General features: G+C 34.9%; 1 protein-coding gene across 1 annotated transcript in view; it reads left to right on the top strand.

Annotated features, from left to right (window-relative positions):
- Positions 1–2,619: 2,619 nt before the first annotated feature.
- LOC5575535 (myosin-IB) overlaps positions 2,620–12,530 on the top strand; it is a 146,612-nt gene continuing 136,701 nt past the window's right edge. Inside the window, exon 1 of the mRNA XM_021852953.1 lies at positions 2,620–2,739. The gene's annotated coding sequence lies outside the window, so the exon portion shown is untranslated. The remainder of the gene's footprint in view (positions 2,740–12,530) is intronic.

The raw sequence follows: 12,530 nt of genomic DNA, 5'->3' as shown, positions 1-12,530 counted from the left end.
TTACTTCCCTTCCGAAGGAAGTCGTCACTATAACTTTTTACGTCATAAGTGACTATGTCGGGGATGGGATTCGATCCCAGGTCCTCGGCGTGAGAGGCGAGTGTTCTAACCACTACACCAGGTCCGTCCCCGGAAGTTCATGAGGAATTGGGTCCTTTCCACATGAAATATAGTATCATGAGTTCATACAAAATAATAATAAGATTTTAGTTACAAATACTTTCAGTAAAATATCCATCTGTTCCAACAATTTTCTATTATCAATTCTACGGTTTAATTATTGCATTTTACGACTGGAATTTAGTTTTTTTTCCGAATTATATTAAAGCTGCATTAAAAAAATACTAACAAAGTTCTTTCAAATCTAGTTTGTAAGTATTTCTCTGGAAATCAGATATGGAGTGTTTTGTAGAGAAATTTGTAAAGTAATCCCTAAAAATATTGAGATTTGAACCAAATATGGAGAGTGGAAATTTTTTTGAAATGTTAGGGCAAGTGTACCAGTTATGGACATAGTGGTTCCCTGTTTCGCCATACGGGATTACTTGAATGTTTTCACATTTTGAAAGATTTTGTGTGTTGTAGTAGTAAGGTTTACGATATATCCTGATGTTTGAACATTCAAAAAGATTTAGAATGTAAAAGTTATAGAAATTTCCCATATGCCAAATAGGGAACCACTATGACCATAACTGGTACACTTTCCTTATTTATGGGAATTTGATTACCATTCGGAAAAAATGAGTTATTTCTAGAACCTCAAAGAACTTCTGGAGAAATTTTTTGAGGAGTTCAAGAATGAATTGCAAAAATCTAATGAAAATTTCATCAAAAAATCGGTTAGTGTGGTAGAAAAAAAAATCATTGCAAAAGAAATCGCTCGAAAAAAAAATCTCTGGGAACGAACTATGGTATTTTTTTTTAGAATCTTAGGGAAACAATAATATAATTCTCTAAGATATCCATGAACAAACTACTCGGTAAATCTATGAATATCTTCGCGGAAGAGTTTTTGAAAGAACAGTTGGACATATTCCGCTAAGAACTTTATTGAATGTTGGAGCATTTCAAACATTTCTTAGATAGGCATTTTTGAAAAATAAGAAAACACATTTTCTAGAGAGTTTTGAAAGAATGCGGGATGTTGCTTCTTGATTTATGTGAAATCTAAAATAAATATCTGTTAAAAATGCCGATAGATCTGCGGAGAATTTCTTTAAGAATCATGAATGACATTCTCCCAATAGATATTTTTAATTGCTCATGAAATTCTTGTGGAATATTACGAGGAATCCTTAGAGTAACAGCTGGAAGAATCATTTATTTTTTTTGCAGGAAGTCTGGATAATCTTTGCTGCATTTTTTTCAATCCTGTACAGAAACTTTAGGATGTTTTGAAAATCAAAGTTGTAAAAGCTGTAAGCGGACTCTATGAAAAATTCGTGGAATGAATCTTGCTTTATACTCTTTTTTGAAGAAATCCTTCAGTAATTCCTGAAAATCCTTAACAAACAGGATATATCAAACTATCCATTGGAATTTATTTTTAATATGTACGTAGAGGACCTTACAGGAGAAATTATTAAAATAATTTCTAAAGCGTTCTCTGGCGGAATTCTTCATGAGATTTTCAAACGATTCGAAAGAGATTCTTCGTGAAACTTTTTAGTGAGATCAGAAACTCTGGGAATGATTTTCCGTAGGAATTCCAGGACAAACTGAGTGAAAACTGGTTAAGGAGTTCTTGAAGAAAGCACTGAAGAGTACGAAAATTATCATGAAGAAATTCACGGAGGAATTCTCAGAGGAATCTCTTCAAAGAACATGGTTGAATACCTGAAAAATCGTAGAAGAATAAAAAAAGGCATTCTTTGTAAGTTCTTTTTTTTTGCTAGAATTCTTGAAGGATTTTTCACTGGATTAAAAAAAGAATCAATGATTTCCGTAGCGAAAATTGAAATTTACCCATGTACCACGACAAATAAATAATATCAATACATATCTGTTAAAACTAGGACATTTGTGAAAACCATGATTATTGGGACCAACATTACTTCTGAAAAACAAGTATTTGCTAGGCCCCCTCTAGGCCCCCTCCAGAAAAAAATCCTAGCTACGCCAATGGTTTTTATTTCTATTATAAGCAGGTGAATTCAACTGACCTGTAAAAATTCTGAACTGCTACGGCAAATGAAATGTAATATGTTGTTAAGAAAATGTTCATAAATCTTAATATTATTTCACCAAATAAGGATGATAGTGTTTTCTTACATAGAAAAAAAATAATCAAAGAAATGATTCAGATCGAATTCACCTACCTCGTGGCGAGTCTCTTAACTGCTTCCACCTGTGGAAAATGAGCGCCATTTCGCCGCCGCATGCTCTCTCCAACTCCAACATCGGAGAGATCTGTGTTCATTTGCATTTCCACCGAAACGAAGCAAGCGACTGTCGGCAACATAAACATAAAACTCACTCTCAGCGGTTCGCGCGTTCGTTCGGTCACTCAACATCGTCTCGCCCAGGGAAGGTTACTCTCTGCTAGACAGCATTAGGTGCATGACTCAGGTTGATCTCCGAGTCCGAATCGGAGTCCGTGTAACGAACGCAACGCAGTCTTGTCCGCAGTGGCAAACTTGCCAGTCCAGTTCGCGCGGGTCTTCCGTAACGTTAAGAAGTTTGTCGGTTGTTCCTTTCTTTCCACAGAGGAAGACGAATCGCGCGCATTTACACCACACGGTAATGAGCAAAGTGATCGAACGCAACGCGGCTCGGTTTTATTGTGTTTTATATTTTTTTCGGTTTATTTGTCTTTTCGCCGGGTTGAGATTTTCTTCTCGTGGGTTTTGAATTTCGTGCACAGTGCTTGTGGAAGTGATTCCGATCTTGTAGCCCATCAGTGTTGTGAATTCATTTTTTTTTTTCAAGACGGTGGAAGTGTTGTTTTTCCTACACGAAAATGTGCACAGTTTGGAAGATTTAAACCAACCCGACCAGACGGAAGAAACAAGACAGAATATGATCACCAGTTGTTATGAAATACGTATCGTTATACTAGCAAAATTTGCCCCAAGCAAAGAATATAACAAATCCTATTATAATTATAACAACATTAAAACAGAATGTTTGCAAGAATGTTACAAAACAACAAAATTATTGCGAATTACAACGAACTCATAATGTCAAAAAGATAACAAAGTTGTTATAGATCTGTTACAAAAAAATAATAACTAAGCTATCTTGATAACAAAATGATATCAACGTCTGTTATAATTAATGTTAGAAATGTATAATGATAATGTTATGAGATTCTGGTCGGGTAAGGTGCGGGGACAGAGAAGCGCGAGGGAAAGTGCAGTTCCTCACCTTGTGCTGTTGCATATATGTTCGCGTGTGAATTCCGGCACAAACTGCACTTCTACTTACGCGAAGAGTTCAAATGTGGCTTGGCCACAGGAGTACCAAACAACAAAATGCCAACAGCCAGCGCCAGACAGCTTCCACACGATGTGTTTCTGGTCTTTTGGCCATCGATCTTTGAACCGTCATTAGTGGCTGGGCATCGCTGTCGAGCCGGCCGCATCACCAATCGTGTCGATCGTATGGAGAAGTTCAATAAGTTAATCGGAGAAATGCTGCGAAATGTTTGTTTGGATTGGGTAATGATCATAATCGATCGTAATGACGGTCTTGTGATTGGTTTGGCATTCTGCTAGTTAAATTCATCGTTGAAACTGGTTGTGATAAAAAATATTATACAGTGACTCGATTTCATTATCGTGCAGTACACTGTTTTCACATCAAGTTGATGAAATACTATCAAATTATACATAAGAATCCAAATTACTTTATCAATGTTGAAAGTCATAGGTATCATCTATTATTCGACTAACCTTGACTGTTTCCATTTTCTTGAATCTTTGGAATGGAAAAGTATTTAATTTGTGATACAAATTTACCCAATCCCATATTTGTACCCAAAAAAAATAAATGAAACATACAACGTTTAGAACTACACACTTAAAGTTGATTACCGGGCTCGGTTATTGAGTTTCTAGATTCTAAACTATCGATCACTCGACACTTCAAAACCTTTAACGATTTGTCATATAGTACTGAATACTTGCTGACAAAGTGATACAAACTTACCCAATATTCGCCAAATGTTTAAAGTTTTCTGAAACTGATTTTTTGGCAACAGTTTTTCCAATTGTAGCACAGATCATCTCAATACAGCCTGCTTCTCAGCTTAGTGTTCAATCATCACTTCTACAGTTATTAACTGAGAGATTTTTTGTCAAAATCGGAATTTCTTGTATGCCAGTCTTTTATAATGTTGTTCAAACATATTGGAGTTAAATTCAGACACTTTATAAAAGGACATATTTTAAAACAATACTTTTTTATCGATTTCTGCTATAAATTCAATTGTATATTTTGCTAATGGATCTGCTGTACGAATGTCATTCTTGAACACTTAAAAATTTCGGGTTAAATGTGTTCAGTTTACAGAAATCCCAAGCAGTTCTTGTCATCGTCAAATGCAGACAATTATTTAGGCACTACTTTGGAACTCTTCTCATCTTCTCAAATGGTTCTTTTTTAGCCTTAAACTTGTCATCTTACTTTACTCCTTAAAAATTGAAAACTTGCACCACGAAGCGCAAAAGTTCGCTCTACAGTTCAAACTGAATCGAATAAATAACGGGTAGCACCTCTGCTTATAAGGTTACGTGAATACTCTGCTGGCAGTCCAATCTCCAGCAGAGCATGATTTGTCCACGGTTACCAACCGGCGATTGCTGCCACCTCCGACAGGCGCAGTATATAATTACAGCATAACAAATTCAATTGGTTTGTGTTTTGAGTGATTTTCACTATGAACAAACGCCTATTATTTTTTTTTTGGATTCACTGCCCGACACTGTTAGTGTCGCTGGTCACACATGTGTCGTACAACATACAATTTATTGGTGAACAAATTTAACAGTGACTTGCGGGAAACAAGAATAATTAGTTTTTTATTCCTTTATTAGTATTATTCTGAACATTATATTCAGTTTTTATATCTAAGTGTTCTGTATTAGAAACACTAGCTAGCACATAGCATAGTTTTTGAGCTTTATCACAATTAGTTAGTCATAATTTATTTTCCATTTTCAATGCCGGAATTGACCAAACAATCAGGCTTTTTAAAAAAATCTTGTCAGATATTGTCAGAATTTCATAAGATCTCGAGTATCAGTAAATCATGCATCTTTACTAAGCAAAATTGAAAAACCGTTACGTTCGTTTTGTACGAAAACGATATGAATATGAAAAAAATCAATAGCAGTTTGCCAACACACAACTATATGTAGGTATTTAACTTTTTAAAATGTGAAATCATCGAAAAACACCTAGAAATTTAAATTGCGTTTACTTGAATTTTGACGGTTTTTCACGTTCTGCCCTTCGAATGTGCGGTTTTCCAGCACAGTTGATGACAGGTTCTCTTGACTTTTGGGGGCTCCCACTCTTTACCCCGAATGATACTACCCCGAAAGCCATTACCCCGAATGGGTCATTACCCCGAACGCCACTACCCCGAATGAGCCATTTCCCTGAATAGTATTAAATATAGCGCAATTTCTTCTCTTGCGACCATAAATTGTTGACGACACTGTAATAATGCGAACTAGTATTTAATGGTGCGTAATATTCGAATATTTTCCCTTCTTCCATATGTCAGCTTTTCTTGCAATGTATCCTATTGGCAACAGTCTTCTTCAAATTACGGGGGCAAATCCTATTTTTCAGCTCAGTAAGCACTTTCATAGTCAACCCATAATCCTCAATTTGTATTTGAGCTCCTTGATGGTGGACCATATTTCAATTTTATTTTTCAACAAATATTTTACTTTCTTATGAACAAAGGTTGTGCTACATAATTAGAGTAAAGTGAGGCAAGAGTTTCTTTTCAAGATTTCTAACTCAATTCAAAACAAAACTTATAATTATTATGGTGGTTCGAATACTCTTGAATACGGCTTTCACTCCAAATATTATTAAAATTGAGTGAGATTTGGCAAAGTTATGGCTATTTGTTGTTTTTCGACGAGAATATTGTAATTTTTGGTCAAACTTTCGTTGTATGGAACCAAATAAAAAAAATATTTTTTAATATTTTATGTAAGGGCGTTCCAAGGCCTATCATAAGGATGCTTTGAGGTGTATTAGTTTTTACATAAATGCTTGGAAAAAAAATTTTGACCCGCAGTGGGGCAAAAGTTTGAATCAGCGGGGCAAAAGTTCGACCTACATATGTATAAATTCACGGAAAAAATTGCAAACTGCCTAAAATCCACATATTATCTTCAAATTTAGCAAAATTTGCTTGATCGTGCTAAAAATGTCATCAAAATTCTAAATTTTTACTTAATTTTGCAAAAAACTGCTATTTTTGGGTATATTACAATTAACCCTGTCTTAGGCAATTTTTTGATAAAAATTTAGTTTGTATTTTTCGGCAAACGGAAGTTTACGGCTGGTATAGAGTATGCCTGTCATAAAAATATCAATATTTTGTGTTTTTGCCAACGAACTTTTGCCCCACACTAGGTTTGAACTTTTGCCCCACCGGTGAGGTAAAAGACTATTCATTTTGACACTATTATAACCAAAAGTGGGTTAAAATTTTGACACAAGTTTGTTCAGCAAAACTATAGCCAATGTGTTGAATATCTACTGTTTGGTATTTATTTTGTTTCAACTGCTATTGTTTGTCTGGAAACTTTGATGATACCGTAATCCGGGGTAACATTGATCAGTTTTTAGGATATTTCTTAAATATTTCATCAAAAAATGTAAATGTTGTGAGTTTTATATTTTTAAAACAAGTACTGCCACCCATAGCTCGTGACTATATACTGTATTTTGTTTTTTGAAAGATTTAAACATGTTTACAAAAATGTTTTATGTGATTTTTTTTATTTGATTTTGATGATTTGATCATCCATGTAAATAACGTTCGGTAATATTGAAAATGTCGTTAATTACATAAATCATGGCCCCTGAAGCCGAATATGATGTCCAAACGCTTACATCTCATTTACTTTTTAAGTTATTTTAAAATTAAAAACACCTCGAACAGCGGAATACGCCTAAAGGTAGGCAATTTCCTAAAGGAATTCTACATTCTTAACAATATTTCGTTAGTGTTGCCTAATTGAACATACTTATGAAGTTTTGACAGCGGAATCGTTTTAAGCGATGCCATTTTTAGTGAGAACCGCATTTTCCTTGCTCATATCGCTTGCAGAACTTATGTGAGACATGAATCTTTGGTAGTGTCATCCTTAACCATTGAAATCATTGTTTTACAAACTTGACAAATTTACGCATGAATTAAAACCCAATTTTTGCAAAAATCCTAATTTTTAATAGCTCACAAATATAAGAAAGAGAAGCAATATTCATGCTTTGGAAATGTTTCATCAATAAATGATGATACTAACTTATTACGAGATGAGTCTTTCCGATCAATGTTACCCCGCTGATCAATGATACCCCGGATTACGGTACCACTAAGGTCGAACTTTTGCCCCACCTTACTCTACGTTGTTACAGTGATTATTCACGTCATAGCTTCAAGCATTTTATCAGTTATTTGCCCTTCTTTCTTAAATAGGCTGTTCTTTCAAGTTGTCAATTTAAAAGCTAGTCACTCATATATTAATAACAGCTAATTCTTCTGAAAGCAGGATATCCTCACAGGTTTTTTTAGTTTAGGCTCTAGCTCGGTCATTTGTCAAAACTGAAAACCTCATTTTTTCTGATTGATTACTAAATCAAGAAAAGCAAGAACATTCGTGTATTATATTTGACAAAACGAAGAACGGACGTTTTAACTTTTCTAGAATTTGTGTCTGTTTGGGAAAAAAACTTGCCAAATTAGTCAGGTCTCTTTTGGAACTGCTCTCCACTTTTCTGACATCATAATTTATCCATCGTCTTGAATCAACCATTTTTTGTAGATATCTTATTGAAATCAGCAGAATCATCTCATAAACCAACGAATGTTTTTATTGTACACGTAAAAAATCCATTCTGATATTCGTGAACAAAATATCACAAGATGCAGAACACACAGCTTATGCCTATTCATGATTTAGTTCCCGTAATCGTGATACAACACTTCTTGTTTCCGTGATATTTTTCTCAAGTTTGATGACAAAAGTCCTCTTTCTGTACAGGCGTCTTCATTTCGTAACAGTTTCCATACCATGATTCTGAAATCACCATACGAAAACCCTTAAATTCATATTTGTGACTTGGTTCCAGATAGCACGAACTCTGTTCACGCGCACTATAATAGTAACACATGCGCAAAACCTCAATTAACTCAAGTCAACAAAACAGACCCTAGTACGAAGCTGCCAATGATTTTCTCCCAGAAGCTTTCTTTTTCACTTGCAATTTGTTTGATTACAGGCGGAATTTTATTCAAATGGATACCAAAGATGGATGGAGTTGTTGCTCCTGCTTAAAATGAAGCCTGCTGATCAAGTGGACTGAAATTGCAGCTGATAGCATGTATGTTTCCTCGAGAGCTTAGCTGTTTTTTCAACCGCACGAACGACGGAAATTTTTCTGTTGATACTCCTTAAAATTAAATAGTTTTCTGGGCAATTAATAGATGTGCAACTAGTGTGTTTGTAGTCATGGTGCCGTATTGAAAATAAGTTGCAGCATCTCAAATCTTAGTTCTGTTAAATGAATCTTTAGAAAGTGGGCAATTCAGAAATGTGCTCTTGATTTCGTGAAAATAGTTCTTGTTTACCGGAACAAACTTCACGTCTCCATGATGTCTTCATGCTGTCAGTGATCATTTCAACAGGCGTTACGAATGATTTGTGGAATTTTGTTTTCGAATCCATGATTTTTATTCATGGTGTATTTTCATAAACCGAAAATCCACTTGATCCAGAGTTCGTGACTGATAGTGCCCATTTTTTGGAACAATTTTATTTGCGTGTAGCGACGATCAGAGGCTTCCGTGTTTCGACTAAGCAACAGTGGAACGATTGCCTATCAGGTTAGTCTTTAAGGTGAAGATGCATTTTAATGCATGTTTGGCTTCAGCCAAACCTCGAATTTTAAAGATTACAAATCTAGAGAACCAGACAATTTTCAGCATCAGTGGCAAATGGTTGTCAGGGTTTGTGCCCGTAGAAAAAGCGATAATATCTGGGTGATCATCAACTGCTATCGTTTAACAAACATTTTTTTGGAATATCGAAGTGCCGGCAGACTGAAATCTAAAGATTTTGAGTGGAGAAATTGGGTAGCAAGGTCAAAAAGAAGGCCTTACTTCATTGTAATTTTGCGCATAGTAGATAGCAAAATTATACTTTTCATAATAAATTTACCCTTCTTTTTGAAGGCAGTTCTTAAGAGCATTGCATTATATGTGTGTGAATCTTACAAAAAATGAATGCTTTGCGTGCAAGAATTATTTGCAGAAACCCTAGCACCATTAGTGTCTTCTGATATTAAAAACAAAAATTGTTTAACCCAAAATGCCTTGAAAATAGCAAAACACCCTTTTTTTTTTAATTTCTTCATTAGTATCATTCCAAACATTACATTCATTTCTTATATCTAGGTGTTCTGTGTTATTAGACAACACTATCATCTTAATTTGGTAAAACAAATTTAAGATTTAATTAACATTTTGTTAATAACATATTACATTTCATTTGCCGTAGCAGTTCAGATTTTTTACAGGTGAGTTTATTTCACCTGCTTATAAGAGAAAAAAAAAACGCTTTGAATATACTTAACCTAAACATATAACGCATTAATCGTGGCAATAGAAGATTGTAACGATTTTTGCCTGAAATTATTTTTTATTTTATTTGACATTTGTTCCAATGTTTCTACATTGGATATTCTATGTAACTCATTGGTACTATACCAGGGAGGAAGCTTCAGAATCATTTTCAAAATTTCATTTTGAATTCTCTGCAGAGCTTTCTTTCTGGTATTACAACAGCTAGTCCATATTGGTACAGCATACAACATGGCAGGCTTGAAAATTTGTTTGAATATCAAAAGCTTGTTCTTAAGACAAAGTTGTGATTTTGTATTAATAAGGGGGTAGAGACATTTTACATATTTGTTACATTTGACTTGAATGTCATCAATGTAATTTTTGACAGTTAAATTCTTATCTAGCATGAGCCCTAGATACTTAACTTCATCTGACCAATTTATTGGAACCCCTCTCATCGTGACAACATGTCTACTTGAAGGTTTCAAATAAAGAGCTTTTGGTTTATGTGGGAATATTATTAGTTGAGTTTTGGAAGCATTAGGAGAAATCTTCCATTTTTGCAAGTATGAAGAAAAAATATCCAAACTTTTTTGCAATCGACTACAGATGACACGCAGGCTTCGTCCTTTGGCGGAGAGGCCTGTGTCATCCGCAAACAAAGATTTTTGACATCCCTGAGGTAACTCAGGTAAGTCAGATGTGAAAATATTGTATAATATTGGTCCCAAAATGCTGCCTTGGGGAACACCAGCTCTTACAGGAAGTCTTTCAGATCTGGAGTTCTGATAATTAACCTGAAGTGTACGATTTGACAGATAACTTTGAATTATTCTAACAATGTATGTTGGAAAATTAAAGTTTTTTAATTTTACGATCAAACCTTCATGCCAAACACTGTCGAATGCTTTTTCTATGTCTAGAAGAGCAAGACCAGTAGAATAGCCTTCAGATTTGTTGGAACGGATCAAATTTGTTACACGTAAAAGTTGATGAGTGGTCGAATGTCCATGGCGGAATCCGAACTGTTCATTGGCAAAAATTGAATTTTCGTTGATGTGGGCCATCATTCTGTTCAAAATAACCTTTTCAAAAAGTTTACTGATGGAGGAAAGCAAACTGATTGGACGATAGCTAGAAGCTTCTGCAGGATTTTTGTCTGGTTTTAAAATTGGAACAACCTTAGCATTTTTCCATTTGTCAGGAAAATATGCTAATTGAAAACATTTGTTAAATATATCAACTAAAAATGATAAGCTACTTTCTGGAAGTTTCTTGATGAGGATGTAGAAAATTCCATCATCGCCAGGAGCTTTCATGTTTTTGAATTTTTAAATAATAGTTCTCACTTCTTCCAAATCAGTCTCCCAGGCATTTTCGAAAACGTTCTCTTGATTGAGAATATTTTCGAACTCCTGAGTAACTTCATTTTCAATTGGACTAGTAAGTCCTAAATTAAAATTGTGCGCACTTTCAAACTGCATAGCAAGTTTTTGAGCTTTTTCGCAATTTGTTAGTAATAATTTGTTTTCCTCTTTCAATGCCGGTATTGGCTTCTGAGGTTATTTCAAGATTTTAGATAATTTCCAAAAGGGCTTAGAGCCAGGGTCCAATTGAGAAATTTTATTTTCAAAATATTTGTTTCTTAATTGAGCAAAACGTTTCTTGATTTCTTTCTGCAAATCCTGCCATATAATTTTCATAGCAGGATCGCGAGTGCGTTGAAATTGCCTTCTCCTCACGTTTTTAAGACGGATCAAGAGTTTAAGATCATCGTCTATAATCACGGATTCAAATTTTACTTCACATTTTGGAATTGCAATGCTCCGGGCTTCAACAATGGAATTTGTTAAAGTTTCAAGAGCATTGTCAATATCAAGTTTAGTTTCTAAAGAAATGTTAACATCAAGATTAGAGTCAACATACGTTTTATATATATTCCAGTCGGCTCGTAAATAATTGAAAGTGGAGCTGATAGGATTGAGAATCGCTTCTTGGGATATTTGAAATGTAACAGGGACATGATCAGAATCAAAATCAGCATGAGTAATCAGTTGGCTACAAAGATGACTAGAGTCGGTTAAGACCAAATCAATCGTAGACGGATTTCTAGAAGAGGAAAAACATGTGGGGCTATCAGGGTATTTAATTGAGAAATATCCTAAAGAGCACTCATCAAATAAAATTCTGCCGTTGGAATTACTTTGAGAATTATTCCATGACCGATGTTTGGCATTAAAGTCACCAATGACAAAAAATTTTGTCTTATTGCGAGTCAATTTACGCAAGTCAGTTTGGAGCAAATTAACTTGCTGTCCAGAGCATTGAAAAGGCAAATAGGCAGCTATGAAAGCAGTGATGCATTTTGAACTGAACGCGAGCCAAAAATGAACGGAGCGCGTTCAAATTTTGAACGAGAACGCAGTAAACATTGAACTCTCGAGCCAGAGCCTGTCGTTGCTCTCGACCGGCCCGTTCAGAACGCAATGCATTACAACGGTAATCAAAGCATGGGTTTAGGTTTATACCTGGAAAATATTTCTTAAATTGATGCTAAGTTCCATTCAATTATAATTAACATAGCATTTCTAGCTTTGAGTACCTTCAAAACAACTTTGGCACGTTCAGATGCCGTGAAATCGGTCAAAACCACCTGCGTTCAATTTTCTGCACTCTAGCGTTCAAATTTTTGAACTGAACAATGAGCAAGCCTACT

The sequence above is a fragment of the Aedes aegypti genome, chromosome 3, assembly GCF_002204515.2.
Source record: "Aedes aegypti strain LVP_AGWG chromosome 3, AaegL5.0 Primary Assembly, whole genome shotgun sequence".
Lineage (NCBI taxonomy): Eukaryota > Metazoa > Arthropoda > Insecta > Diptera > Culicidae > Aedes > Aedes aegypti.
Note: the sequence above shows the minus strand (reverse complement) of the source record. Positions and strands in the feature narration are given on the sequence as shown.